We start from the raw sequence: 9,523 nt of genomic DNA, 5'->3' as shown, positions 1-9,523 counted from the left end.
TTGCTAGTTATTGATCAACAATACTCATTAATTGAGATCTAAGTAGATGACAATATTGTTTATTGCGTCAATGGACTATTGTTCAAATGATTACCCTACTCTATAGTCTTCTCTCGTGTAGCCGTAAACCTTAAACCACTGCTATTTATTGATCACGGGTTTTCATTATTTGAGATCTAAGCGGATCACATTAATATTAATTGTGTTGGTAGACTATTGTTCTGATGATTATCCTAATCTATAGTCGTATTTGCTAGTTATTGATCAACAATACTCATTAATTGAGATCTAAGTAGATGACAATATTGTTTATTGCGTCGATGGACTATTGTTCAAATGATTACCCTACTCTATAGGCTTCTCTCGTGTAGCCCTAAACCTTAAACCACTGCTATTTATTGATCACAGGTTCTCATTATTTGAGATCTAAGTGGATCACATTAATATTAATTGTGTTGGTAGACTATTGTTCTGATGATTATCCTAATCTATAGTCGTATTTGCTAGTTATTGATCAACAATACTCATTAATTGAGATCTAAGTAGATGACAATATTGTTTATTGCGTTGATGGACTATTGTTCAAATGATTACCCTACTCTATAGTCTTCTCTCGTGTAGCCCTAAACCTTAAACCACTGCTATTTATTGATCAAGGGTTCTCATTATTTGAGATCTAAGCGGATCACATTAATATTAATTGTGTTGGTAGACTATTGTTCTAATAATTATCCTAATCTATAGTCTTCTCTCGTGTAGGCCTAACCCCGTTACCAATCACATAATTCTCAGTAATTGAGTTCCTATTGGATCAAATTGGTGTTGTGATGGGAATAGAATTAATATTTATTGTCAAATAATTCAGTAATTAGCACACCAAAATTTTGACTTTATTAGTAACATACCCAATTACTGAATACGGTTATCTAGTTAATTAAGCTATAAATTCTTATTGGACCCTAAAAATCTCCTAATATGATTAACAACTTTGTTAGTTGGATAACGAATAAAAACATCCCTTCCATCCGCTGAAGTAACGACAACGTTATTAAACTTGTTCTACTTTTTCATTCAATTACCGTGTATTGTGCAGCGATTTGTCATTTACCACCCTTTTCCGTAACGGGAATGATGGAAAATGGTTAAAGGGTTCAAAGACACACTGACGTCGTAACATATGCCCAGCTTACTTAACGAAGTTTCCCAACAAATGAATATTCGTGCTTTTACGCGGGAAAAAATACCTTGCAAACCGTAAAACATCATACTTTACAAAAAGTATATTACCTTTTCCTAGGACATGTGACAACAGACAAGCCTCTCATCTACATTGCTTATGGAAGGAGTTTAACTTGTTAGTCCCAACAATCTTCTGATGAAAAAGGAATGGTGTCCTTCGGACAAGTGTATTATTCTGATAGCGGGTTCAGAATTATTAGAAAGCTAATATATTCAGTAAGGTCAAGTGATCGGAATGCCTGGGTGGAGGCCCCTTCCGATCAGTAATATTAATATAATTAATATTACAGCTTAATCTTGACTGAACCCTTCGGGTCACACCCAAGCAAAATATACGAACCAACTCGACGAATTAATTCGGAAGAAATTAATTCGTCGCCCGAGTGTTAAACATTTAGACGTCGGAAATTCGAGCTTGGAGCGTCGAAACCGAGCGTCGGAGAATCTCAAATGTCGAGCCAAAATTTAGGATTTGGCGAGACTGGAAAATGCATCAAGTAACAAGTAAAATCCTAGCCACGCAAAAGGCTAGGAATGCGTGCCCAATAGGAAAACGCCATGTGGCAGCACACATGGCAAAACGCCATGTGGCAGCACACGTGGCCGCCGCCAAGTGGCAGCAGCCATGTTGGCAGCCACCTAGTGGCAGCCACCAAGTGACAGCGTGCCACGTTGGCAGCGTGCCACGTGGCAACACCATGATGGCGGCGCGCCACGGTGGCGACACATGTGGCAATGACCGTGGACCCGGGTTGATGGGTCATGGACACGGGCCAAAATAAAATGGGCCAACCTAACCCAACTTGGGGCTCAAGGTTGGGTGACACATGGTTAGTTCACATTGCATGTGAAATGCCTTGGGGACCAAGTGAGAAAGTGGTCCACACCTAACCATGTGACACTTGTTACTTTTTCCTTTGTTTATTTAACTAAGGGTTGAATTCACCAATCTTTCCATGTGGGATCTTTTTGTTAAAAGTCCCACATTGAAAGATGAGTGAAATTCACAAGGCATACTTCCTTATAAATAGTCATGGAATGGCTTGAGAATTCTTTGCTTGAGTGGGAGTTAAAAAGAGCATTCCATAATTTTGGGAAAACTCTTAAACTCATATAACACTCGGATTTTGGTCGGACCTCGCTAACCCCCAGGTAGTAGACCTTAAAGTTGTGTTCGCCTTTTTTTGGGTGGATACCGTCGAAGGCGCGGCGCTTGACGTGCTCGTAGCTTTCAAGTAAGAGCCCCGGTTTTTGGGCGAAGCTTGCTTCGAGGGTAAGATTCGTAATCTTTTCTTTGTGATTATTTATTTATGCTTTATGATTTTAATTATTGCGAGTGGTTCCTCGGGTAGGAGTTTGTTTCCGCGGTGAGTCGGACTCAATAAACCCCAACAAATTTGATGTGACAACTCAAACTTTTACTAACGCATGCTTCACTCGGTATCCACGACTCCTACAATACAGTCCGCAGAAGGTCTATGCGGTAAAAGCAAACACCAAAGTAGCACTGAACTGTACAATATCTTTTTTTTATATTACCAAATATGCAACTTATTGTGCCAAGCTGACATTGTGCTTAAAAATTATTAGTAAAGTGAAATTAAAAAATTATAATTTGGTACTACATACGACAAAGTGAAATTAAAAAAATATAATTTTGTACTACATACGACAACACTAATAATAAAATAGGTATTTGGTATTACATTGAACCGTATTGTAATTAACTCAAGTACATGAAAAAATACATTCATAAATCTTTCAGTGGTTTATTAAGCTAATTAATCAATGAATCTAATAATTAATAACTCCAGCTATAATTAATTATGCTACACGGAATTGATATAATCTGATTGTTTTTCTTAATTAGGAATCTAGGAAGACATTTCATAGTTTATATTACAACAACAAATCCCAGTTAACCAAGGACCGTCCACTTGTCACATTTACAGCAATAAAGTTATTAATAAGTTGTCTTTATAATTTATTTAAATTGTAAAGGGTTGTTCATTTTGGCAGAACTCGTATCCAACTAAAAATTGTCATTCTCTTTGGTTCCGAACAATTACACAAATTAGAGGGAAAAATTATGTTTCCGAAAATAAATCGAAGACAAGCGCGCAATGAATTTCCACCAATTGTGATCCACTCACCACTTTGTGGTTGCAGCCCTCCCCGGTTTCCGCACGTTCGAGTGTCTGGGTCAGAGCTGAACCCACGATGAGCTTATTTTACTTGCACGAATTGCGGCTTCTTTATGTGGGTAGCAGCACATCATGTGCAAGTAACAGGAAACAACCGACTCACCGACGACGACCACTGCTCAAACGACCGTCACCAAGTTGAAGTCAAGTCTAGGGAGTCCATCTTCATACTGCCTGTGGTGTTTATTGTAATTTTTGCTACAATAATGTATATGTCATATTAGCATCCTAAATAAGCACCAGTACATGTATTATATTATTATTAAATCTTTCAGATTAATGTACGTCTGAATATTTTGTTTATATTAATTAATCTTTTGTTAATGTAATTAAATGAATGGATCTCATTAATATATTATTATTAATCTTCGGATAATGTTGTTAATCGTAGTATCTTCTTATTTTCATCTTAATAATATACGGGCATGTTATAAATTATTAATTAATTAAAGTTTAGATAATCTGATCAATTATTACAAACTATCAACTACCAATGTTATTTCACCACACCAACAAAAAAAAATTAAAAAAAATATATAAAAAATTAAAACAGTAAAAAATATTAATTAAAAATTTATTATTTAATCCGGCGAATTAAGGTTAAGTAATATATCTCAATTATTTCATGTTTTACTCTGTCTCATATTCATAAGCAATTAAAATTCCCGCCAAAAACGAGTACATAAGGATATATGTAATTACTAGCCTTCTTTACTTTTTTTTTTTTTTAAAAAAATTGTATATTTACTTATAAACAAATAGACAATTATATTCATATCAACAACTAGGGGATACCCATTGATATCCTCCTCAGATAATTACAATAGTAGTAACACACCATTAGGACATTAAATATCACTAAGCCAATAAAAAGGATGTTCACTGTGCATGCGGACCCTACATAATTCCATTATATAAAGGATACAGTGCTTTGGAGAACAAACACATTCCTCCTGTCCTATTCGTGAAAGAGAAACAAACTTAAAAAGGCAATTCATGGCTTCTTCCTTCGCATTTTGCATGGATGGCACCAAAATTTCGACTAGCAATGGAAAGTCTCTTGTCGAAAACAAGCCCACAGTCTTACCAAAACCTCCACTTAAAAAACATCGCTTAAAGCGAAACAAACGTCCCGACAGCTTGTACACAACTGTCTTGAGAAGAAACGCCTAGCAATATTTGAGGTTTCCAGTCCTTCCACTACCTTATGTTGCTAAGAGGAAGGTCAGGAAACAAATGATATCACCTTATGCCATGAGTCGCCTTCAGCAATTGTCTGCTGGAAACCATGTTGGGATGGGTATGAGAGGTGGCATGGTGATGCCGCGTAATTTAGTCGAAGGTGAAGAGGTGCAAGTTCACCTAGACGAGGATGAAGATCCAATCTACCACCTTCCATGCCTTCCTGACAACTGTGACAATGAAGCGGTGCAAGTTGACCTCCACATGGAGAGGCTTTCGCCCGGAGCAATGCTAGATGAGTACTTCTACATTGTGAATGTGAGAAGCCAAAGGGAGGGAGACAAAGGAGTCAACTACACAGTCAGACAAAATCAACCCTTCCAATCCATCTACCAAGACTACGCAACCAAGGTGGACTACGAAGAGGAGTCAGACCTTACTATCAAGAAGGGAGACGCTGTTATTGCTATGGGAGCAACCCCGTTGGAAGTGGGAATTGTTAGCTCCGATGTTCTTTATGTTCATGGCAAGGTATTTTTTTTTTAAAAAAAATTTCACCTTCTCATTTAAGGTGAATTGAGTTACTATACATTCGCATAATAATCCGAATTATGTCTAAATTGTACAGGATCCAAATGACAACATGGACACAAGTCGCAAGATCTTTTACGTGAGGGATAATATGACTAATCACAAAGTGCACAAGGTTTGCGGGAAATTAAGAGCAAACTTGAATGGGCTCTACAAACTTTGGAGCGAGCTAACAACAGCTAACAAGAAGCAGCTGATCTTGACTCACAATAGTGTGGTTGTCACGGACAATCACACGGTTGCAAAAAATGAAATGAAAAACAAGGATGTATTCTATGCATACCCATTGTCATACTTCCATCACAAGTTCTAGTGTGATATTTCAGACTCGTTCCTAAGCCTACCTTTTCATGGAAATTATTTTTAGTTGTTTGTTTATGTGTTTTTTGATGATTGAGGACCTTTTGCATATATGTCCTTTTCAGTTGTGGTAGCACATCCCATGCCATTTTGCTTTGATTAAATTAAGTCCATGGTAGATAGTACAGTGCATCTAGAAACTAGCATTAAGTCCGTTGTAGTAAGTATGGTGTGGATGGACTCTTATTTTAGCAATCTCATTAATGTCAAAGTTAGTTTCCTCTAGGATATTTAGTGTAATATAAATTATGCCAGTAACTAATATATGTACTAAGGGACTGAATTATAATGGTAGTTTATTCACAATTCTTAGTTATTTCAACTGCTTCTCCCACTATGTTGATGTGCGCAAGTTTTGGGAGAAAATCCCACTAAATCAACAATGTTAAACATTAAACAATACAATTTACCTACTTTTCCAAGAAACACCCGCCAAAATGAATGGACTAAGCCCATACACAAAATGTGACGGACTACAGAAACTTAACTTGGGCCGCATGTGATGGGATGACCCAGTGAATGTGATCATGGCTAAGTGGGTCTATAATTGGTTACTCATTGTTGAACAAATAGTTAATAATTATACATATCAAATAAAGTAAATGTGATCAAACTCACCACAAATTTCAATTTCATACATTATTAGTATAATGCTACAGACTAGTCAAAATTATTTTATTACACTAAAACCCACATCCAACAAACATGGTTCATTTACACAGTTTAATTGCATAACATGGTATCACTTTACTCTGTGCAGAATTGGAATGTTGCTAACTTGCCTTACTCGCCAACAACAACCCGTAGTTGGACATTTCAAATGATCCTTAATTGAAGATTGGAGATGAGCCACCTGATTAAATAACCATACACATACACATTAGTGCTAAGACTTGTTCACTTCCAGACTTCCCATTCAATGATCATAGGACTTACCATTCTCATCAAGTCTTCAAAATTTGTATACGTGCAACCACTACCAAGCACAACTATTTCATTCCTTTTCAATGAAATAAAAATATCAGAGCAATGGGAGCTGTGAATTCGAACATTCAGCTGGCCATTAATTTTGAAAAAAACATTCACCTCACAAACACCAACATCATTGTGAGGTGCACCTCCGGTTCCATTATGACCATTGCTCAAATGGACAATGACATCCTGTGGAGTGAGAAAACAAATAAGAAATATAAACAACCAACACTAATATCTATAGCCTGATACTAATAACACAGGTTGTTATTAATAGTTACCAAAGACACTCACCGAAGGAAACGCGGCGGTAGAACATTGACCAACATACAAGGGTGTCAAATTGGAAATACAAATCTCAGACTCTGTCTTCGGCATGTTTCGCATAAAAAGGTTTTTCTCACTCCTGGCTCTCCTCCTCTTTTTAACTCCACTCGTTCTCTAGGTGCTGCCGCCACTCTGGACATAATTAAACAATAACTACCAACATCAAATACACATATTCTAAGTTACAATGACGTCCAATATTCAAAACAATAGCCATAACTGTTCTCACATTCACATGATATACAAGTTGCGGTCCTTTTGTATCTCTAGCCTCCCTTGAGTGATGCTCTCCATAAGCCACGTCAAGCATCTAAATGTCATAGTACACATGTCAACACATATTTCTGTATCAATAAAGTATTTAGGAGTTTAATACACAAAACATAGGCCCTAAGTTAAAGCACCATACCCCAAAATTTCCAAAATCACCATCAGGTACTCTTTCTTGCCTAGCTACATTACAAATGGAAGCCATGTCCCAAACCATAATACGGGGAAAAAAAATCCCAATCAACAGGATCTCTGTTCAATCGGTCAAGATAAAAAATCTACAAGCATATGTAAAGTAATCAGTAGGGAAAGGAAGGAACACAAACAAGCAATATTGCTATATAAACCACAAACATTAGCACAAAAATTATAATTACCACAACAAAAATGACTCAGCCACCACACCCAGTAGCAAATCCAGTGCCATAAAAATGACTAGCAAAGCTACAAACAGATTCCATCAAATTATCCAGCACAAGTCCACACCAATCATAGCTTGAGCAATCAGGAGCACACGTTAACGCAGGAATGAGTTATGCTGCTAGACGTGACGTTTGTGTGGGACAAAGTACCATATGGAGTGCCAGCAACAGAAACAAATTTTTAAATTGAACTTCTTCATCCTTCCCTCAATGACCCTCAACCTTATCCAAAATATTTGAATCAACATGTATTCCTCTTGAATTATATAATCTCCCTACGTGCCTGCTAGACTTACTCTGCCATGATTTTCCATACATGCTCAAAATCTGGCTGCTCACTGCCCGAACTTCATCAGTAACGATTCTTTTGGTGGTGGGTACAGGTTTCCCACCATTAGGAATCCCAAAAACCCAATGCAGTTGATTCTTTGAAAACCTAAATTCTGTTCCATCACCTCCAATGAATTTCTTACTAATGGGGTCTATTCGGGTCATTAACCAATAACCAAGTTGTCTCAGAAGTTGCAGATCACTAGGAATGTTTAGCAAACCACCAAAACCCATTTCCATCACCCAATTTTTTTTTTATCATCAAAACTACTACATATCCTCCCAAAAGTCTCAATCCTATATGTCAGATTAGGAGCCTGGTAAGAAAAATCAAATAACAACATTACCAGTACATTTACAGCGTTACCAACAAATAACAAATACACCCAGACACAAAAATATATCAATTTCCTTACCCGAGTACTATGTCTAGAATGCTCCTTCCAAACACTATGAGTCTCCTTCACTTTCCCACCAGCTGACAACCGATTGTCCTAGTACACACCATCAGGACAACACATTACACATCTAGTAAACGCTCAACATACACAAACTAATACATCATAATCAATATGGTTTTACCTTGAATAAACCAGGATACAAATCAGACTTCCTGTATCTCCGCTCAAACTTAAAACCTTCCTCAACACCCTACGACAAAGAGGACAACTGCTTAATTGAAATAAACACCTACAAGCTACACGAACCCACATTCCATCAGCTCAATCAACAAACAAATGATTCACCAGTTCAATAAGCACAAACACAAAAAAACAGTTATTAACACGCGTAAACCAGTCATTAATTATACTCATAGCATCCTAATACAACGGACGTTCAATCAATGAACACTAGACTTGACGAATTCGAATTTCACCAATTTATTACACCCTAACTTATCGTATTCAAATTACATAAATTGGGGGAATTTAACAAAGAATAAACCACTGACTTAAACCCTAACTTATCGTATTCAAATTACAGAAATTGGGGGAATTTAACAAAGAATAAATCACTGACTTAAAGAATACTAACACAAGCGCAAAAACCAATTACATAAGTGGAAGTATTTCGTACCATGTTCGCGTCCATCAATACGCCGCCGTCTCCCGCCGACAATTGCTGAAACGAGGTCTGGATCGCCAAATTGTCAAGGCACCAACCAGGTCCAACAACTGAACAAAACGATTCCTTACCTCTGGTTAAATCTGGTTCACTTCCGTCTATTTTGAAAGTTAACGGTGATGTAACGACAATAAATACAATCCCATCCTTGCCCCTTATTATTTACGCGAAATGACACTTACGTCCTTTGATAAACAAAGATTTGTTTATCGTGGAGATAAACCTGAATTCGCCGTAATAATAATAATAATAATAATAATAATAATAATAATAATAATAATAATAATAATAATAATAATAATAATAATAATAATAATAAAATTTTGCAAAAAACCACCTTTTATAAGTAGTGTTTTTTTTTTCAAGAAACCACCTTATAATTTTTTTTTTTTTTGCAATGACATACCTTAATAATTTTTTTATTGTAATGCCACACCTTTGGCCGGAAAGAGAGTTTGACCCTGTTTCTAGGCGTTGACTCGACCACGTGCGAGGCACATG

At 36.7% G+C, this 9,523-nt stretch overlaps 1 long non-coding RNA gene across 6 annotated transcripts; it reads right to left on the bottom strand.

The window, feature by feature from the left end:
* Positions 1 to 6,134: 6,134 nt before the first annotated feature.
* On the bottom strand, positions 6,135 to 9,124 carry LOC110688738. 6 transcript variants are annotated; one of them, XR_002504663.1, is made up of 9 exons: positions 8,975 to 9,124; positions 8,480 to 8,548; positions 8,314 to 8,391; positions 7,285 to 8,214; positions 7,105 to 7,185; positions 6,843 to 7,007; positions 6,663 to 6,737; positions 6,513 to 6,576; positions 6,135 to 6,429 (listed from the first exon to the last, which is right to left on the bottom strand). It is a non-coding gene; the product is annotated as an uncharacterized LOC110688738 (long non-coding RNA). The 6 variants fall into 6 exon arrangements; XR_002504660.1 differs by having other exon boundaries at positions 6,513 to 6,737; positions 7,285 to 7,423; positions 7,523 to 8,214; XR_002504661.1 differs by having other exon boundaries at positions 6,513 to 6,737; positions 7,285 to 7,397; positions 7,523 to 8,214.
* Positions 9,125 to 9,523: the final 399 nt, after the last annotated feature.

This window comes from Chenopodium quinoa, unplaced genomic scaffold (genome assembly GCF_001683475.1).
Source record: "Chenopodium quinoa cultivar QQ74 unplaced genomic scaffold, ASM168347v1, whole genome shotgun sequence".
Classification (NCBI taxonomy): domain Eukaryota; kingdom Viridiplantae; phylum Streptophyta; class Magnoliopsida; order Caryophyllales; family Amaranthaceae; genus Chenopodium; species Chenopodium quinoa.
This window is presented reverse-complemented; position numbering and strand designations above follow the sequence as displayed.